The sequence below is a fragment of the Marmota monax genome, unplaced genomic scaffold, assembly GCF_021218885.2.
Source record: "Marmota monax isolate L192 unplaced genomic scaffold, Marmota_monax_Labrador192_F-V1.1 WCK01_AAM20220418_F8-fsc00281, whole genome shotgun sequence".
Taxonomy (NCBI): Eukaryota; Metazoa; Chordata; class Mammalia; order Rodentia; family Sciuridae; genus Marmota; species Marmota monax.
The window spans coordinates 306,761-328,688 of record NW_026693208.1 but is presented as its reverse complement, the minus strand read 5'-3'; the positions used below and the strand labels follow the sequence as shown (position 1 = coordinate 328,688).

The window sequence follows — 21,928 nt, the reverse complement described above, 5'->3', positions numbered from 1 at the left end:
TTATTCACAGAGAACTGCTAAAGATTCTTCTCTCCCTGCAGGGTGAACAGCTGGCCTTCTGCCCTGCAGGCCTTGATGTTTTGGTTTTTTTGACGATCAGCGCCCTCTGGAGGTTAAAGCCAGAAAAGCAAAAGTATGAGAAAAAGGGACAAAGTGTTTTCTGCCCTTGCTTCTTCCTATTGAAGTCCCTGCCTCAAAGTACATTAAAGACAGAAGCAGAGGAGAAACAAAAAATTTTTTTCTAGTGTGACCTTAAGTATGAACTGTCATGGAAACACTGGCTAGTGATTAAGAACCAATTGGTTCCTTAAACCCAACTCCGAGATGCTGGTTTGTTTCACAGGGTGGATCTTCTGGTGTGCTTTTGGTCCTGTTTGGCTCAAGCAAAAGGAGCCTCAGAAACAACCCTTCACCAGGGGGAAGAACTTTGTCCCTTGACCCAGTAGTACAAAGAGCTGTTTTAGGCAAGACTGTGCAAAGTGATGGCACAACCCTGACAGAGACAGCTTAGTGATCTGGTGCCTGTGGTTAATGCTGAGGGGCAGAAGTGGAATTCCCAATCTCAAAATCTCCTTATTTTTCTTCCCAGCAAGAATGATTTAGGTAGCTCAAATGTAGCAAGTTTAGAAGACTTTGCTACTAGTGGGCCCTGACTTGAACATCTCCTTGGTTGGCTGGGCTTTGATTTTGTTCAGTATCTCAATCACTCTTTTGTGCCCACAATTCTGATACCTAGATCTTTGCCTTTTTCCTGTGGCTGAGGTCTCTTTGAATTGATAACTGAAGCATACAGACCACCCACATCTCTCAACCCATACCATTTTTAGCATGTTGTTTCCGCTCACAACTGCCAGCACCTGTGTCTGTTTGCTTGCCGGCTTCCCCTGGAAGCAGGAACACACTCTGGTCATGTGCATAGCAAGCCAGGAGTGCCAGGGAGTTAGTATGCACCCCTTAGCAGCTGTGGCCGATGACTGATAGTAATTCTGACATATCATCCACAAGACGTCAGTATAGTATCAGACCCAGTCCATCTATCTGTCAGATCATAGTCAGAGGCAGTGCTTAGCAGGTTGTCCCCTACAGTTACCAAAAGCTTCATAAGAGCAAAGAATAAGGCCTCAGTGAGCACTCCAAACTCCAATTCCCATTACAGGGAATGATTCTCTAAATCTCTTTGCTGTGATGCTGGGCAAGATGAAATAGCATTCAGTCTGAACAGATCCAAATTTGTTGGGTACCAAAAACTGTTTAGTCTCTTCCTTTCAATCGTGGCACCCCAGAATATGTTTTGTATTAATTATCTCTTGATGTATAACAATGACCCCAAATTTAGTGGCTTAAAATACTGGCCATTATTATCTCTCACAATGACTCTGAGTAAGGAATTCAAGATTGGCTTTTCTGGGTGGTAGCTCAGGGTCTCTTATCGGATCTTAGTTGGATGTTACCCAAGGCTCCAGTTATTGAAAGGCATGGTTGAAGCTTAGGAGCCACTCCCAAAGATATTTGTTCACATGCCTGGCTATAGGAGAGTGTCCCTATTAAGTCTCTCTGCAAAGCTGCCTGAGCGCTCTCATGGCAAGCAAGGTGGCTTCCTTCCCAAGAATGAGCAGTCCAAGAGGTCAAGATGAAACTGCAATGCCTCTTCTGACCTAGCCTCAGAAAGCATGCTCTACCGTTTGTTCTATATTCTGTTTGTCATGCATACCAGTCCTGATCCAGTGTGGACCGAACTACCAAAAACATTTAAATTTTTTTTCTTATCCAGAAATTTCCTATAATGCTGTTTGCCACAATGGGTAATGCTGTAACCCTTTTTTCAGACATTCTTTAACCCACAGTAAGGCTTTGCCTTGATATAGAGGCAAAATTCTAGTAGCCTTCAGCCAATGACTGGTAGTAAATCTAATATATCAGAACACAAATACACCAGACCAGTATATCTGTAAGATCATATGCAGAGGCAATACTTAGTAGGTTTGTTCCTTAGAATGATTACAAGCAAACTTTATGATAAAGAGATGGAAATGTCTTAGAAATATACATATTGATTTGCATTTCAGCAACAACTAAGGGCTTTGCTTCTGGTAAGGGCTCTCAGTTGCCTCCCAGTTGGTTGGTTCTTTTCTAAAACTCTAAAAATCCATTACTTTAATTCTCAGAGATGTGAAGTCATAACCTTGAGCCCAAGAATCAGGCCAGAACATGGTTTGAGAATTGCTACCTGCAGGTGTTTTCTGGGCCAGGAAGCGGCTGCACAGTGAGGCCTTTTGTGGTGAGGGGATTCCACTGGCCCAATTGCTCACTCCCTGGAAGAAGAAGGTTCTACTACCTGAAGGACAGGACTTTCCAAAATAAACAGGCATTTCCTCCTGCCTCCAATCCCTGATCTCTGAACTGAGCCCCAAGTGCTAGAGAACAGATGCGACCCATGGATGCCTTATAAAGTACTATCCAATAACACTGCTCCTAAGGAACTTTTATATTCATTAAGTTCCTGCTTCCAAAGGTCATGTTCCCAGAAATGAAAACAAACAAACAAACAACAACAAAAAAAAAAACAAAGAAAAAATTGAGTGGGTGTCATTGGAAGAAACCAGGGCAAATGAAATGAAATGACAGCCATTGGTAAGCCTTACTGAGCAGATGTGGACATAACTTGGAATCACTTATGTTATGGGAAGATGCCCTTTCAGCCATTAAAAAAATGAATGGATAAATAAATAAATAACAATGCTATGGTATGTTTGCTTCATTGTGTAAGATGTTAAAATATGCTTGCTACCTTTTAGCTGTCTCAAAATAACCTCCTGTGGTAAATGTTATTTGCTTCTGCCCTGCACCCAATTAAAATGGAAAACCTTGTATTTTCCCCTATCTTACTTTATTAATATTTTTTTCATAGAGCTTATCACCATCTGGCATTATATCTCATGTCTATATACTTGTTTATTTCCTTATTGTCTATGTGCACATCTGAAAAGCAAGCCCTGTGAACACAGACATTTTGCTATTATGCTCTTTGCCACATTCCCAGAGCCTAGTAAATATTCCATAAATAATTGTGGAAAGAAAACTTTTGCATCAAGTGGGCTGTGACAGGTTAAATGACTTCCACAAGCCATGTGAGTCCACATTTGATTGCATTTTCCATTTCGCTGTGCTACCTCTCTGCTTCTGAGTCAAGAGCCAAAAGTCTAGATTTTAGAAAAATGGAGCCACCAAGTTGTAAAGCAAGATAGCAGCAGCTCTCAGATGAGACCCCAGGTCTTCTGATGTTTGGTTCATCAGCCTTGTTTCCCTATTATGGGATATGAGGTTCATGCTGAGGTTAGAGACTGCGCTTTCATCTTCCTGCTTTGTCCACCTGGCTGGTTGGGCTGTTCGTTCATGGGTCTGTAAATGCAATTCATGTAACTCAGCATGGTGTGACCCGCCTTTCCCCAAGTCCCTTCCACATGACCTCAAAGGCAATAGCTTGGAAACAGTTACATGTAACTACTGTGACTACTCAGATGGTTTTATCTAAATTGCTACTTGGACAGAGCTTATGTCTAAAGCTCTGAGCAAAGCATCTGAAGCAGCACAGGGAGAAAGTACCATGGAAGAGCAGGAGAGGACTTGTTTGTCTCATTTATGTGTTTTCAGCATCATTTGACAATTCCTTATCCATATCCAGTTTTACTAGTAAAGCTGAACCACCTGGTTTTCTCCTTCATCTCTCTGCTCTTTTTCTGTCTTGAGAGCTGAACGTAGCTGTCAGGTTTCAGCACACCTTGTGAACACCCGAGAGCTTTGGTTGCTAAGTTGGGGAAGCTATAGCAATGACTCCCTTATGGCCATTTGCTTATAGAGCCCAGAAAAACCAAAAGACATCAGCTAGAAGTTGATGCTCACAAGCAAACAGACTGGTCCAGATTGTATCCCTGAAGCAGCTTGTCCTGGGGAGGGGGCGGGGAGGGGGGGTCTGGAGTTACTGAGCAGAAACGTGTTTATACCCAAATGACTCAAATCAGTGAGAACACTGTTGGAGCCCTTATGCCCTGATGTGTCTATAGTGGATTACCACACTGGATCCTCCTTGCTTATATTTCCTCTGTGACACGTTTCCAAATCTTCCTCTGCTTGGCCCCGTTGGGTAGACTAAAACAGCACTGTCTGAAAAACTACCTCTCAACCGCAGCAATTAGGCAGAAAATAAATGAAGGATTTTTTTCTGTCTCCTGAATCCATTTGATCAAGCGTAAGTTGTTCTAATAATTTGTCATATTATATCTAATAATTTGTAACTTTTCCTTTGGGGAGATAGCACATTTCCCCCCTCCCCCTGGAATTTATGGAAAGAGGACAGGCCTTGGAATTCAAGTTCAACTCCCAGATCTGTCTGGGTGTGATAGCCCGTGACTATAATCTCAGTGGCTGAGGTTATAGGAGCACAAATTCAAAGCCAGCCTTAACAATTTAATGAGGCCCTAAGCAACTTAGCAAGACCCTGTCTAAGAATGAAAACTAAAAAAAGCATCGGGGATGTGGCTTAGTGGTTAAGCACCCCAAAGTTTAATCCCCAGTTCAAAAAAAAAAAAAAAAATCCAGATCTGTCATTAACTGACTTTGAAGCCCTGAGTGAGTTCACTAACTTTCTAAAATCTCTTTTATAGGGTTTGTCAGTAAATCTGGTATAGTAACAGCTACCTTGCAGGGCTATGGTTAAGTTTGTATAATGTGCATATAGCAGTAGACAGTGCCTGCCCTATAGCAGGGTCATCATTCATGGCAGTAAATGTCCTTGTCACTAATACTTGTTAAGTGTCTATCATGTGGATCAAAACCAGGGCAGCCTCAATGAAAGGTTGTGGAGAGGAACCTGGTGGAAATCTTTGTCCCTGCTGATTTTTATTTATCTGTTTGTTTATTTTTACTTTGGCAAGTTAACCTGTAGGCCTTAGCTTTTGTATCTTAAAAATCAGGGAAAATACCATTCTCCTCACTTAAAGGCCAGCAAATTAGTATTTTGGAGACATGCTGTACTGAGCTTTCCTTGAAATGTAACTTGACTTCTTATAACCCTGGGTTGTTGCTCACACATTTTACAAATAAACAAAACGAACCCCAGAAAAGTTAAGAAATTTGGTTGAAATCATAAGACTAGTGAGTGGCAGGGTTGGAACGGTGCCTGGATTTTCAAGCATTTGTTCACAGACCATTTACTAAATGAGACATGGTATTAAAACTTAGTAAATACTGGTTTTATTATTGTTATTTTTGTGCCATGATGATCATGTTTTAAATACAGGACTGATGATTGGGATTACAAGGAAAACCATAATAATCTCTGACATTGAGGAACTGAAAATATATTAGGGATTCTGTGTTCTTTTGCACATCAAAATTGCCTTCCAAAAATAGAAGTAATGTTCTGATTAAAATAGAAAGGGAAAAAAATGATGAGTATTTCATTTGGAGAAGAATAAAGGAAGACAGAGGAAGACCCCAAAGTGTTGGGTTATAGTAAATGAAATAATGACTGGAAAAGGAGATTGGAAAATAAAAATTGTACTTGAGTTGGAAGGCATTGTTATTATTGCTTGGTTGATGTTGTCATTTTAGAGATCACTGCTCTATCTATGATACCATTATCCTTTTAAAGAGAAGACTGAAAGTACACACACTTCAAGGCAGATGCTGAAGGTGGTTGTTTTAGTCAGACCTTTTCCATGCTGTGACTAAAAGACCTGACCAGAACAACTGTAGAGGAGGAACTGTTTATTTGAGGGCTCATGGTTTCAGAGGTCTCAATCCACAGATAGCAGGCTCCATTCCTCAGGGTTCAAGGTGAGGCAGGACATCATGGCAGAAGAGTATGGCTGAGGTAAACAGTTTACATTATGATCAGAAAGCAGAGAGAGAGAGAGGTCTCCACTTGCCAAATACAAATATATACACCAAAGCCACACCCTAATTCCCACCTCCTTCAGCCATACCCTACCACTTCAGTTACCCCTCAGTTAATCCCTATCAGAGGATTAATTCACTGATTGGGTTAAGACTCTCACAACTCAATCATTTCTCCTCTGAACCTTCTTGCATTGTTCCACATGTGAGCTTTTGGGGGACACCTTATATCCAAGCCATAAGAGTGGTGAATAGGGGTTCTAACAAGGGCCACAGGAATTCAGAGAAGGGAGCTCCTGAGAAGAAGATTCCTGAATTTAAACAAAGGACCCTGAAGGTGATTCCTCTTTGCAGTGTCCCAGGTGCAGAACTGATGATTCCATAGAAATGCCAGGGGTTCTTAGGTCATCTGGTCTACCTCAGAAGGATGGGATGGTGCTGGATACCAAGAGCACACGTCACTGTTATCTCTACAGATAAGCCAATTGGAGTCCACAGCTAAGCAGTTCAGAGTTAGGCAGGAATGGTGAGATGGAGATTAGATATTTCCAAGTTTGGTCAATGGAAGTGGGAAGAAGAGCCAGACAGACCGAGTTTGGTTTTTATTTTCTCTCTTTATCAATAAGACTTTAGACTAATTACATTGAACCTTTCTGAGCCTCATTTTTCTCATCTGTAAGGAGAGGGTGAGAACAAAGCACAGATGATTTCATTGAGTTTGGTATGGGGATAAAGTGAAACAGAAGCAAGAATGTAGCCTAGTACAGAAGAGGGTGTCTTCCCACCAATTTTTTTCAGTTGTGCTAATGAGTTTAACCCATTCTTTTCCAGGCTAAACCCAATAGGGAGTTTATGTTTCCAGGCAAAAAGGAAGGGAAGATTTTATTGTCTTCTTTTCTGGAATGAAAATATCACCTGTTTCCAAGGCATCTATGGTGGACTTCATCTTTGCATTTTCAGTAACTGTCACAGTGCCTAGAAGGCCTTCCAAAAATATTTATTAAACTGAAAACATGAACCAAGTTGTTAATGAAGCTTCAACTTTTCCCTCACCTGTCCCATCCCATTTGCACATTAGGAAAAACATCTAACCAACGTGATTTGAGTGAGTTCTGCTTCCCATCAGCTCAAGTAGCTTCTGTTGAGTCAACTCTCATGAAAATAAGACCATAAACTGGGGACAAAATATTTTAAAAACTAATTACCTAAAAGTACTAGAGACTAAAGAAAAACACCCAGCTACTAGAAGAGGATTGATTTGTGGACAAAGTGAATGGTACAGGGTATAGTGTTTTTTTTTTTGTTTTTGTTTTTAAATTGTTCGTAGATTTCAGCATGAGGGCAGCTTCTAATCTGTACCCCAGGATGAATTAAAGAAATGAAAAATGTCATCTTACTAGCCTGAGAATCAAAATACAGAATTCAGAGTAACCAAAGCTCCTATAAAGCGAGGAGAAAATCCTGAACAGGAGTGAGAGAATGAAGACCCTAAATCCTGTTTATAAATTACTTGAATCTCTCTCTGATCTTTAAACCATTCATAAATAACAGGGAACTGCTTCAAAACAACCAAGCAGCACACATTCTTTTGAGGAACATAACAGAATCCAAAGTTTCTATAACATATTTTTCCACAATGTTGGGAATATAATCCAAAATTAATTAATATATGAAGAAACAAGAAGACATCATCTGTACATAAAGAAAAGCAAAAATTATAACATTATTATATGGGATTCATAATGTATATGGATGTAATACATATCAGAACTATAACGTAAATGTTATGGTTTGTTAGATTTAAAATGAGATAATATAATATTAATTCAAAATTGGCTGTGAAAAGTTAAGAATGTGTATTATAATCCCCAGAGCAAACACTAAAAATAATGTGCAAATAGGTATGGCTAACAAGTTAAAAAAAGAATTAAAATGGAATCTTATCTTTCAAATATGATTACTGTCTTTCGGATATGATTCTACAGCAGATTATTAGGTCCACCCAAAAGCAGTTTATAACCGCAGAATAAAAAGATAGCAAAATCCAGATGTGAACATCCTAAAAGTTTCCCTAGAGACAAGACCCCTCCAGCCTTAATTAAAACAACAAGGAAAGAAATAGAATTCAGGAGGGACATCCCGGATTTAGGGACACAAGACTAAGGGCACATAAACAAAAAGTTCAGAGTTACTGGAGCAGGAGGGTTGGCAACGCATAAGAAACTCCTAGTTTTAGTCTGCTTCCTGCAGCTGTTTTCCCTAGGTCTTAGGGAAGGCTAATAAGGCCGAGGGAGGTGAGAGCCAGCCACAACCAACTGCTACCAGCACTTTGAACTAATTTGGGTAAACAAGTGGCTAAGAATTTTGCTAACTTCACTTCCAAGATACTGCAGGAAGGAAAACAGCAAAACATTATTGTTGTCCCTCTTTCAACCTAGTGTTTTTGCACCTGTATTGATGTGTCACAAAGCAGGGGAAGTTGCATAACCTAGTTGCAACCAATCCCTGAGTTTAGTCACATACTCCTTTGGGATACAGTTTCCAAATAAGTTGTGTATTTCAAAATCAATAGTTGTGAGGGCATGAAGGTGCCTGAGAAGTTCATACTATGCTAGCCACAAATTCCACATTATTAATATTGTTTAGACAAGGAATTGCAAAGATTGAAGATGGTTCAGTGATACAAATTACACTAAACTCTAAACCATATGTAAGCACATGGGAAACTCCTTCACATGGTTTTCTGGAATCTACATGTCTGACTCAGTCTTAAAGGTAATCAAGTCTTGCCCAGTTCTGATTCAGCACTGTACAGAGAACATATTCCTTACCCAAGGGATTATGATTTGAGAGTTTCTGGGGGAGAAGGCTGAAAGATAAGTAATAGAAGGACAGTGTAGATTCAAGATTATTTTAAATTTTTACTGGTTTATTTAATAGGATGTTTCAGAGGGCAGAGATGCCATCCTTGAGGAACCGCCACATGCTCAATTATTCAGAAGCTCTCTAGACCCTGTCTTTGGGTTTTTGTGGGGACTCCATTACATATACATGATTGGTTACATCCTTGGGCACTGATGATCGATTTATCCTTCAGTCAAGAGGACGACATAAAGTAAAATACTGGCTATTGTATCTTTGTATCTCTAAAATGAGGAGAATAAGATAAAAAATTTAAGGGTGCTCCAAAAACCCCAGTAATCAAGAGAAACATTGCCATGTAATATTTTTTAAAGTAAAAATTCATGTAAAAATGCGCAATAAACAAAATATCAGAATTTTATATAAAGGCTGTTTTTCTTTGTTTATAGCATGGCCCTGTGTTGTTGTATGACAAGGAAGTCCTTTTTCTATCAGCTCTTGGTGGCTGGATCTGTGGCCACTATTGCATCTCCTTGGGCGTATGCGTGAGGGTTGATAATGGTGAGATTGTCAGCTGACAAATTGGGAATTATAGGGCTTTGTACCTAGACATGTTTCTTTTGTTGTTTTAGCTTTTTGTTTTGTTTTGTTTTTGTACCGGGGAATTGAACTCAGGGGCACTTAACCACTGAGCCACATCCCTAGCCCTTTTTTGTGTTTTATTTAGAGACAGGGTCTTGCTGAGTTCCTCAGGGCCTTGCTAAATTGCTGAGGCTGGCTTTGAACTCTCTATTCTTCTGTCTCAGCTTCCTGAGCTGTTGGGATTACAGGTGTGCACCACCACAAGTGGCTGACTTTTTGTTTTAATTGTACAACTTTCAGTAATGTTTCCACTTGGCTCAAAATATGGGAGGACTTCTTTGTAAGTGCTTGTGGGGTGCACACTACTCCTCTGCCTCAGGCTCCAATGGGGCTCACTTGGCCCTGAGCTGAGCAGGACACACTGGGACTGTGGCAGAGTAGTAAAAAGTCAGAACACCTGTGCTGAGGCTTGGCTTCACAGAGGAGCTTTGGAGATGTCAGGATAAGTTGATCCACAGCTGAGGGCCTAGGGAATAGATGACAGCAAATTCCCAGGGGTAAAGTCTAGGAACAAAGAAGAGACAGGGAGACTCAGAGTCATACTGCAGCCAAGATAATGGAGCAAGCTGCCGCCGACTCATCCCCTGCTAGCAGTATTCTGGCCTCTGATCTCCTATGGGACCCTGGACACAGAACAACCTTTCTTAGCCTCAGTTTCTACCTCAGTAAAATACAGTGGTTCTCAGACTTCTTTCATCTGGGACTCCTTTCCAAATGAATTTTATGTAGAAAGCATAGATAGAAGCAGGGTAATCCACTTGAATTTGGGGTGTGCTGTGATCCAAATGTTTGTGCTTCCCAAAATTCATGTGTTGAAATCCTGCTGACAAGGTGACAATTTTAGATGATGAGGTCTTTGGGAAGTGGTGGTGTCAAAGGGTAGAGCCCACATGAATGGAATTAGAGCCCTTACAAAAGAGGCCTGAGAGATCCTTGACTCTTCTACCCTATGAAGACACAGCAGGAAGATATTGTGAACTAGAATTGGATATAGAATCTGTTTTGACCTTGGACTTTTCAACCTCCAGAGTTGTGAGAAAAAAAAAAATCTATTTCTAAGCTATGCAGTGGTGCTTTGTTACAGCAGCCTGAATGGATTCAGGGTGTAAATCCAGGACTGGCACCTGTTCAGATTTTCTGGAGTCCTCAACAGTGGCCCTGGTGGACACCTCTTTCAACATTTCAGGGATCTTCAGAGCACAGTTTGAAAATACTGGATTAGGGAATGATTGATATCCATTCCAGTTCTAACATTCTGTTCGGGCCCCAGGAGAAAGCTCTGCCTGTACTACTTGTTGAAAATTTGACAATGAAATGTTTATCCATGTTGAAAAAACCAGAGGAGCCTCCAGCCTTTGGACTGAACTTTTGGGTGTGCCCTGTTCTGTTTCTGGGTTTTCTAGCCTTCAGGGCCCATGGAATTAGCAAAAGCATTAATAGGATTTAGTCAGCCTTGCTGTGGTTGGTGCAATTATACAGTGGAGTGTGGCACATAGCCAGGATTTTAACATGAAGCAGGCACCCTGGGGAACATTGACAAATGACCAGAGGTTTTCTGTACATGGCCAGCAGCCAGCGGCAGCCAGCTGGGCTCTACCTCCTGATGAATGTGACAGTTCCAGACCCATGAAATGTTCCAGAACTGGGAGTGAATGAATTCTAGAAGTCTTCAAAAACAACAATATGGTCCTCATTGTTTTCACCAGTGCTGGTATCATCCTGATAAAGGGGACCTGTTAACTGTCATGGATCTTCAAAGATGTACCAGTCCACTCGTGAAATAGAGGTGGTAGGGAGACAGCAGGAGCTTGCAGGACCAGAAGGAACTTCAGGGTCTGACAGATCCAAGTTGGAAGGTGTCCTCCAAAATTTCATGTAGGAGATGGTGCAAGAATGTTCAGAGGTGAAAGGATTAGATTATGAGAGCTGTGACCCAATGAGTGTTTTAATCCAATGATATGGATTAACTAGGTGGTTGCTGTAGGCAGGTTGATTGTGGGTGGAGAAAGTAGGTCACTGGGGGCTGCCTTTGGGGATTGTACTATGTCCCTGGTGAGTGGAGCTCTTTGCGTCCTAGTTGCTGTGCCCTATACCACTTCCCTCCACCATGCCATTCTGCCCTGATACTCTGCCTCATCATGTGGGGCCCAGAGGCATGGAATTGGCCTATCATGGACTGAATCTCTAAAATCAGGAACCAAAATCAACTTTTCCTTTTCTAAGTTGTTGTTGTCAAGTCTCTTAGTCACAGCAGTGCAGAACTGACTAAAACAGCATGTGTATCAGGATGTTTTAAATAGTTTAATATCTGAACAAAATTGAGGCTCAGAAAAACAATGGGGCTTGCATCCCTGACAAAGGGCTAATTTTGCTAAAATATAAGTCTCCCAAAAATAAAATTTTAAGATCAACAATCCAGCAGAAAAAAAATGGATAAAAGGAAAAGACTAGATGACTGATAAAATGGAAAATTCAAATGACTTTTAAACATAAAATAATGCTCATGATCACTCAGAATAAGATAAATGTAAATTCAAATTACACAATAATACCATTTTTTTATGAATCAGATTCACTAAAACACAGAAATTTGATTCTATATTCAGTTTTTTGTTTGTTTGTTTTTGTATTGGGTATTGAACCTGGGGCACTTAACCACTGAGCCACATCCCCAGCCCTTTTTTTTGTGTTTTATTTAGAGACAGGGTCTCATTGAGTTGCTTAGGACTTCACTAAGTTGTGAGACTGGCTTTGAACTCACAATCCTCCTGCCTCAGCCTCCTGAGTCTCTGGGATTACAGGTGTATGCTATCACACTCAGCTGACTGTACATTCTGTTGGCTGCATGATTCTTTGGAGGAAGATGTTCACATATATCACAGATCTATCCATATCCCTAGACTCACATGGAAAGATCTCCAAGTTGCAAAATAACAAAGGAAGGTGTATAGAAGAATGTGAGAAATAAGCTACCTTTTGTGCAAAAGGAGGACAAAAGGGAAAACCTATATTTGTATTTTCTTGATATGCAACAACATGAACACTATGATAAGAAAAGGGGTGGGACCTTGGTAGATGACAGGTGTAAAAACGAAACATTTTACTGCATATAATTTTATGCTGTGTTTATTTTCAATTTTAAGATATATTTAAAATTTCAAATATTTTTTAGTAAAAGAAAATTATATTAAAAAGAAAAGAAGGAGATTTTCACATAGTCGATCAACATTGACTGCTACCTATTAATTTCTAATCAGGTAAAGAACAACAGGAGATTTTATAAAAAGCTAACCACCTCCCTTTATTCCTGAAAGACAGCAAATAAAACTGTCTTCTTTTAATTTACTACAATCCAGATTCTGCATGGGAGTTTAAGCAGTATTTACCAATGCCACATTCCATCTATGCAAATTTTTTACAACATATTTTTCCCTGTGTGCTTTACATAATTTAATCTATGTGCTTTATGTAATCTGTTAACATGAATCCATTATTATTAAAAATTATAGAATGTTGATAATTTCATCACCCAGAGAAAGAGGTGACTACAGAATTTCTATATCAGAAGAGCTTAAAGACAGCAATCTAATAGGATCCAATCAGAACCTTCTGAACAACTAGAAAGCCTTGTGTCAGAGTTTCATTTGTAAAACATTTTATGTAAATTGAGACCTGTCTTCATCAAAGACACAGGGGTAAGGATTTAAAGTAGATGTTGGTGTCTAAGGTGGATTGTGTTTTTTGGAGGTGGTCCTCAGAGTACATTGCATTCGCTGTGTTCTTCTTCCAGTGTGGCATTGTCTCCTTAGGTTGAGAGGAGGAGTCTGTATTCCATCCTGACTGTCATGCACTGAATTGTGTCCCTTAAAAGTCAATTGTTAAAGTCCTAACACCTAGGGTCTCAGAATTGTAATCTCATTTTAAGATATGGCCTTTAAAGAGGTTAATAAATCAAAATAAATCTTTAGGGTGGGTCTTTATCCATAAGACTGGTATCCTCATAGGAAAAGGGAATTTAGATACATAGGGAGAAACACCAGATATGTGCACACAGAGAGACAATGTGTGAGGACACAGAGAGAAGGTGGTCATGTGCAAGCACAGGGGAGTTGCCTAAAGAGAAACCAGTGCTGCCAACATCTCCATTTCAGACTTCTGGTCTCCAGAACTGTGAGAAAATAAAAGTTCAAGCTCTTCAGTCCATGGCATTTTCTTGTGGAGGTACGGGCAGACTACTATAATCCTGTCCTAGTTAGCTTAAGCTGCTATAACAAAATATTATAGATGGGATGGTTTAAACAATAGATGTTTATCTCTTGTATTTCTTGGGGCTGGGGATCCTGTGATCAGGATGGTAGCTTTTGCCAGCCACAATCCTCTTTCTGGCCTGCAGAGGGCTGTCTTCCAGTTGGGTCCTCACATGGCAGAAAGGGGGAGGGATTGAGGGTGGAGGACTCTGTTCTCTTCCTCTTATAATGGCTCTAATCCCTATATGGGAACTTCACCCTTGTGACCTCATCTGAATCTAATATGTCCCCAGATTCCCACCTCCAAATACCATCATATGGGAAATAGAACTTTACCACGTGAATTTGGAACACACAAACATTCAGTCCATTGCACTTCCCTTTGAAACTGGGCAGTCCTTTATGAATGCCCCAATGGACAGCAGAAATGTGGCAGAAGTGACGCTATGAGGCTAGGTCACAAAAATACCAAGAACTTTCTCCTTGCTGACTTGGGATGCTCTGTCTTGAAATCCAGAGCCAGGAGAAGCCAGGCAGCCTTTAGAGAAACCACACACGAGTGCTCCAGCAGACGGCCAGCCTGCTCACAGGAGTCTTCTGATAATACCTTCCTTAGCAGTCAAGTTACCTCCAGTTTTTAGGATGCTCCAGGTGATACCACATAACTCAGAAATAAATCATCTCAGCCAAGCCAAACCTAAATCGTAGATTTGTGAGAAAAAATAATATTTGGTTTTGGGTGGATCAAAGACTTAGGCATTAGAACAGAGACCCTGTGCCTACTAGAAGAAAAAATAGGTCCAAATCTTCAGTATGTTGGCCTAGGATCTGACTTCCTTAACAAGACCCCTAAAGTGAACAAAATAAAATCAAGAATCAATAAATGGGATGGATTCAAATGAAAAAGCTTCTTCTCAGCAAAAGAAGCAATCAATAATGTGAAGAGAGAGCCTACAGATTGGGAGAAAATCTTCACCACATGCACTTCAGATTAAAGCAATAATCTCTAGGATATATGAAAATAACTCAGAAAACAACACCAAGAACAAAATCAAAACCAAAACCAAAACAAAACAAATAACCCAGTCAACAAATGGGCCAAGGAACTGAACAGAATCATCACAGAAGAAGAAATAAAGTTGATTAACAAATATATGAAAAAAATGTATAACATCTCTAGCAATTAGAGAAATGCAAATCAAAACTACTCTAAGATTTCATTTCACTCATGTCAGAATGGCAATCATCAAGAACAGAGGCAACAATAAATGTTGGCAAGAATGTGGGGGGAAAGGTCCATTCATACATTGATAGTGGGACTGCAAATTGGTGCAATCACTATGGAAAGCAGTATGGAGATTCCTCAGAAAACTTGGAATGGAATCACCATTTGACTCAGCTATCACACCTCTTGGTTTATACCCAAAGGAGTTAAAATCAGCATACTACTGTGACACAGTCACATCAGTGTTTATAGCAGTTCAACTCACAATAGCTAAACTGTGGAACCAACCAAGATGTCCTTCAACAGATGAATGGATAAAGAATATATATATATATATATATATATATATATATATATATATATATATATATATATATATTTCAATAGAATATTATTCAACTTTAAAAAAGAATAAAATTATGGCATTTTCCAGTAAATGGATGGAGTTAGAGGATGCCATGCTAAGTGAAATAAGCCAATCCCTCAAAACCAAAGGCAGAATGTTTTCTCTGATATGTGGATGATAATTTACAATAAGCAGGGGAGGCTAGGGAAGAATAGAGTTACAATAGATTAGGTAGAAGGGAGTGAAGAGAGGAGAGGGGATATAGGGATAGGAAGGATAGTAGAATAAAACAGATATTATTACCTTATGTACATATGTGACTGCATGACCTATATGATCCTACAACATGTACAATCAGAAAAGTGAGAAATTATACCTCATTTATGTATGATATATCAAAGGGCATTAATGCATTCTACTATTATGTATAACTAATTGAAACCAATTAAAAAAATTGGCTTTGGTCACTAAGTTTGGGGTGGCTTATTAAGTAGCACCTGAAAACTGCTTGGGTGGAATAAGAGATTATGCCCATCATCTCCACCCAGGGGCAGCCTGCAGTCAGTGGATGACTGGCATAAATGGTGGTCCCGTGCCTCAAGCAAAACTGATGCTATAGAATGGTTCTCACACCAGAACTCCCTGAGAAATTAGGCTAATGCTGCAACTCATTTGAGACCACATCCTTGTCCTGTTTCCTTCTGTCTCTCCCCTTTTCCCGAGAGTTCCTTCAGTAAATCACATGTTAGAATCCTTGTCTCAAGTTCTGCACTTCATTATCTGACATAGAACAGGCACTGATTGAGGTTAGTAAGAAAGGTTGGGGAGAAAGTTTTCCCTCTCATCTCTTGGATCTTCCACTACCAGAGATACCTTGTTAATATCTTGGTATATATAAAATTACTTACTACTTGTAGAGCATTTAGTACATTACCTGGAATACAGTAAACATCCAATAAGTGCTAGTCATTAGTATCACACCACCCAGTGTTTTTCTGTGTTTATTAATAATACCTACGTATTGAACATTATGTGACAGGCACTGTGTTAAGCATATTTTGTGTTGTAAGTATTAATTCAATACTTACAACAATCAGATCATGTGGACTATGTACATGATGCATTTGAGTCTCAGAGAGGCTAAATAATGATCCAAGGGTATACAGAACATAATCAATTGAGCTGGAAGAGTTATACGTATGTCTATTTACTATTTTAATCCCAAGCTCACTAATGTATGGACAATTGTTTAAGTGTAGGGCAGAATACTTTGCTGCCTTTTAACAACTATGTGTAGTGATTCATTCCAGTTGTGACTGTCTCCCACCCATCCTGGGAAACACCCTGCTCAAAGACTCCTTAGTAACATCTTTCAGATGGTTCTTTGTTCTTGGAATGGACTTACCTGTCCTGTCTACTTATCCAAGTTTTAACAATACTTTAAGATGCACATTAAATCTTCTCTTTCCAGAGAAATACCTGCATTCCCATGTCAACTATAGCAGTATTTACAGTGGCCAAAATGTCATAACAACCTAAGTATCCATCAATGGGCACATGGGTAAAAAAGTGCTATATACATAGAATGGAATATTTTTCAGCCTTAAGAAAAAAAAAAATCCTTCAGTAGGCAACAACACAGATAAACCTGGAAGCCATTACAGTGAGTGAGATAAGCCAGAAACAGAATGATTTCACTTGATATGAGGTATCCAAAATAGTCAAACTCAGGGAAGTGAAGAGTTGAGTTTTGGTTGCCAGGGGCTTGGGGGAGAGGGAAGTGGAGAGTTCATGTTTAGCGTGTACAGAGTTTCAGTTTACAAAGTGAAAAAGTTCTGCAGATCTATTGGACAACATCGTGCCTATAACAAAAGCATATTTTACACTTAAGGTATGTTAAGAGGGTAGATCTTATATTATATAAAAAAATCCTATCTTTACTAGTAGCTTTTCATGATTTCTGATGCACCTAATGGTTTATTCTGTAATGAATTCCTACAGTATTTATTGGGTATAAGAGTTATTTCTTCTGCTAATGATTTCCTGCCACTACCTGCCCTGGCTTATTCTCTATAGACAGAGCATCTATTTACTGATGGGTCTGTTTCCATCAACTAGACTGCAAGCCTTTTGTAGACAGGATCAAGGTTTATTTATCTGTATACTGCCTTGCACAATTAAGGCAGAGTGTTTTTTAAAAAAATATATTGCTTGCATGAGTGAAATAATGAACTATTTCATGTGGGTGTGTTTCCTGTCTTTTGTCTGGATTATAAGGTTGTTGGGGTCCAGACGTAGCTTTCAATTTCTTTGGACCTTCTTATGTTTACAAAAGTTAGGTCCATGGCAGAAATATTCATGGAACCCAAAGGAAATTGTTTACCCTGAAGGACTTTGGTCTTGTTCTGGGAAAAAGGACAGCTCTCTGTCAAAAACTAAGCAGTCCCAAGTGAAACCCTACACTCAATTAGCAAAAATTTTAATCTCTGAGCTTTCTACATGGATGGCTCTATGTGTATTGTTTCCATAACTCTGCATGTGACCAAATGTCCTTGACTTGACCTTGTGGGAATATGTAAACCATGGGACTCAAGGAGGGATGTTTGTGGGAGGAAGGGATCATGTGATGTGGAGCAAGCTCTATTTGCAATTCCCTGACTCAAGAGTGATTTCTGGGAAGTGGCAAGAGGTGACTCCACAAAGAGCCTTGCTGGCCCCTACAAAGACAAGATTTTTTATGGGGATGGCACTCTGCCAGCAGGCCAGGAAGTGGAAAGCAAAAAGCTGACTCCAGGTCCCATTCTGACCAGCACCAGGTTTTCCTGTGCTTAGTTTTTAGCATGAAACTTTTTCAAGATCTGAAGGCTGAGCTAAAGGAATACTGGTATGCTCCTTTGTAGTGGAACACCAAATTAACTTACTTCTATAACTAAAACTGATTTTTAAGATGCATCAATAAACCCACAATTTAGAGTATCACAATGATCACTTTTGCAATGCAAACTATCTGACCCTCTTAAGTTTTTAATAAAATTTTGTAAACATATGTACTCAATATTGGGGCTTATTCAAAGAAATATGTTTATCTGTAAGGAACAGAAGGCTGTGAGGTGCAAAGAGTTTAGGAAAGTTCACTAGTCTTCAGAGAATATTCCACCTTTGCTGTCCATGGGGGTGCCTGGATAGGTCCAAGTTCAACCTCAAGCCTACTACTACGTGTACATGTGGCTCTAAGCCAGAGAGATGAAGGCTCCTTGGGTTGGGGTGAGGATTGGAATAGGGTAGGAAGAAATTCTGGGCATCTACAGCTGTAGTAAGTACTTGTTCTCTCTTAATTTTGTTTACTTAAGAAGAGAAAAAGAAATCCACATGTCTCTTTGAAGCCCTGTGGGACTGTTTCACTGTGAGCACACAGAGAAAGCCTGTGATTGTTGCTGGAATGCTGGTCTCACCATTTATTGTCCTTGGATTTAATGCCTGCTTTGCATTTGGAATAAAGATTCATTCATTCCTGCGCCAAGAAATAAAGAATCCTATTGTCTTCCTGCCCAAATTGTTTCAAGAACATCTTTTTTTTTTTCCCTGAGGCTGACAAGTCCAGATAGCATCTTTCTTGGCCCCATGATCTGGTCTCCAAAGGGACTCTGTACCCTTTCTCCTCAGGGCTTTTCTGACACAATATTTTGATACACAGAGCAGATCTGCTTCCCTCAGTGCAGGAACCTCGCCCCTTTCACAGAAATCCTTAATAACCTCCGTGGATTGCCAGACTGGACTTACTGTAATTCTCTATCCTCAGGGTGGCTGTCATCTCCACGGGCGAAGTGATGATGAGCCTCAGTGGTAGCTAACTCGGTCCACAGGGAGAAATGAATGGAGCTCGTCTGCATGTGGTGATGTGCTTTATCTCAGTCTATTCCTGATTACTCACAAGGAAAATGGCCAATTTAATTAAAACGAACACAGAAGTGTGAAAAAATAATGGGCAAAAGAAGTTCCAAGCAAGTTGGTTATCTCTTCTGAGTAAAACCATCCCTGGGACTGTGGCCTCAGCAAATTCTTTTTTCCTTTCTAACAGAATGTTCTTGTTCATTCTGAGAATTTCTTTCCAACCATCACACAAATGGCCAAGTCTCTTCCACGTCCCTTTGACATCTGCCCCCTACTAACCTCTGTCACTCCCCGCAGGCCTTCCTCTGCCAGCAGATTTACTGACCTTCAAGTTCAGGGGACGTTGGGCGATGTCCCACTCCACACTTCTCCTTTCCTCCACTTTCTGACAAAGGCAGATTTTCTCAGTGAGTTGCTCTGTATCCCTGGAGCAACCTGTTTCGCATTTTTTCTGCTGTGTGTCATTTTGTCCTTTATCTATCTGTGTGTCCACTGGTTTGATTCCCACAGGCTAAAAAATGCTCAGGACTCTCTTATCTTTTAAAAACACCCTTCTTTAACTTTATCTTTCTCCCCTTCTCCAGTACTTCCCTTTCCTTCTTTTCTCTTCCTGGATGAGAAGGATAAACCCTGAGGCTTCTAGACTGGTGATATGGCTCAGCAGTAGAGTGCTTGCCTAGTGTGTGCGAGGCCCTGGGTTCTATCCCCAGCACTGCAACAAACAAACAGCAACAAAAAAGCACAACTCTTTTCTCTTCCACTTCCAGCCTACAATTTCAGTGAGACTGTCCTATAGTAGGGCACAAAAGACCATCTATCTCTCTATTTTTTTTCCTTTCCTAAATTTTTTTTGTATATGTTTGAGGTTTACAACGTGATATTATGAGATACATGCAGATAATAAAATGATTACTATAGTGAAGCAGAGTGACATATCTGTCATATCATTAAATTTTAAAGACTTAATTGTCAGGTGCAAAGGACTGGTTTTAGCATCACTTTATTTGACCTTTACACAGCACTTATGTCTACGAATCATTTCTTCTTGGATATGTGCTCTTAACTTTCATAACACTTTCACTTCTCAATTTTCCTCTCCCTATTGATCCCTGCCCCCACACACCCAAAAGCTATTGTTCCTCAAAGTCTTTGGTTCATGTCCCTTCTCATCTTTTGACAGTTTCTCCAGCATCTATGACTCTTCTGCATACTGATCACCTTTATATTCATTTCTCTACTTCAGACTTCCCCTCAAAGTTTCAACTGCCTCCCTCATGATCTATCGTCCGTGAATGTTGTGCAAGAGGCTCACACTCAAAATATTCCAAACTGCATTTACCTTTCCTTTAAAATCTTTACCCCAATCCAGGAATGAGAGCAACATCCGTCTCAACACCCAAGTCAGAAACCTGGGGGCTTCCTAGTGTTCCCTCTCTTTCTCCTTTCACAGCCAGTTCCCAAGCCTTGTAGACATGACACTAGCAGCATCTTTAATGTATGTTTGCACTTCTCTTTCTCTCTTCCTCGTGCCATTTTCCTAGATTACAAAGATGTTCTTTTAGCCTTCATTGTGTTTTTGTCTGCAAAAACACATTTCTATCTCCCATGAAATGTCTGGTGTGAATTTCCTTCAATAGTGCCCCTATTGCTTTAGTTGTAGATGAACACACAGTATCTTTATTTTTTTATGTGGTGCTGAGGATCGAACCCAGTGCCTCACACATGTGAGGCAAACACTTTACCATTGAGCTACAGCCCCAGCCTCCCTATTGCTTTTAAATTAGGGTCCATATTCCTTAGTAGGACCAGTGAAGCCTGACACCATGTAGGCCCAGGCCCTGCTCAACTTACCCAAATCTCTTGCACCCATCCAATACACAGACCCATGTTAAATGTACACTCTCTTTTAGTTTTGCGTAGCATGACCTCTTTTCTACTATTCTCACTTGTTTGATAGCTCCATTTCCCTATACTCCCAGCCCCTTCAATGCCACTTCACTTTATAAAGTCCCAATCCAAGGTTATTTCACCTCTAACCACTAGGGGGCATTTCCTGACTGATACTTCAGGTGCAGCCTCTTGACACTCTGGAGCTCATAATTACCAACACACCTCCTTTTTGCTTTGGCCCAGGACTGAATAAATGATTCTCTGAACAAATGAACAAATGAAGGGACCCTTAGCATTTTTAGTCTTCCAACTGTAACTTACAAATCTAAAGTACTAATAATTGAACAGTTTTGCCTTAGAGAATAAGTCTTCCTTGAGAAAGAAGATGAATCCATTTGAGATTTGTGTGTGTGTGTGTGTGTGTGTGTGTGTGTGCGCGCACATGCACGTACTTGCTGGGGATCAATTCCAGGGCCTTGCACATGCTAGACAAGTGCTCTATTGTTGAACTACACCCCCAGACCTGAAATTTTTAATAGTCAAGAATATAGATTTCCTCTTCATTAGCATATGTAGAGTGCTTACTGAGTGGGGGTAGTGTGAGAACATTCCCTCCTGTTCATCATACATTAAAATGATTCTGTCAAAATAAATGCTTTTATGCTCTTTAATATTTTAAGGTTGAAATTAAAGTTTATGGTTACAATACAGTTGAGCAATCTGAATTTGTAAATTTTGAAAAGGACTTTTTGTTTTTAAACTTTTACATGATAGTAATCTAAATAAATTTGTGGTCTGCTGCATTATTATTATTATTATTATTATTATTATTATTATTATTATTATTTGCAAGTATAGACCTCTCTCCTGTATAGCTGTAAGGAACACATCCTCAGGTCCAACTCTGTGGGATATTAGCCTAAAGTGATG

At 39.9% G+C, this 21,928-nt stretch overlaps 1 long non-coding RNA gene across 1 annotated transcript in view; it reads left to right on the top strand.

Annotated features, from left to right (window-relative positions):
* Window positions 1-3,905, top strand: part of LOC124100520 (uncharacterized) — an 84,623-nt gene extending 80,718 nt beyond the window's left edge. Inside the window, exon 6 of the long non-coding RNA XR_006854336.2 lies at window positions 42-3,905. This is a non-coding gene — a long non-coding RNA (uncharacterized LOC124100520). The remainder of the gene's footprint in view (window positions 1-41) is intronic.
* The last annotated feature ends 18,023 nt before the right edge of the window (window positions 3,906-21,928 follow it).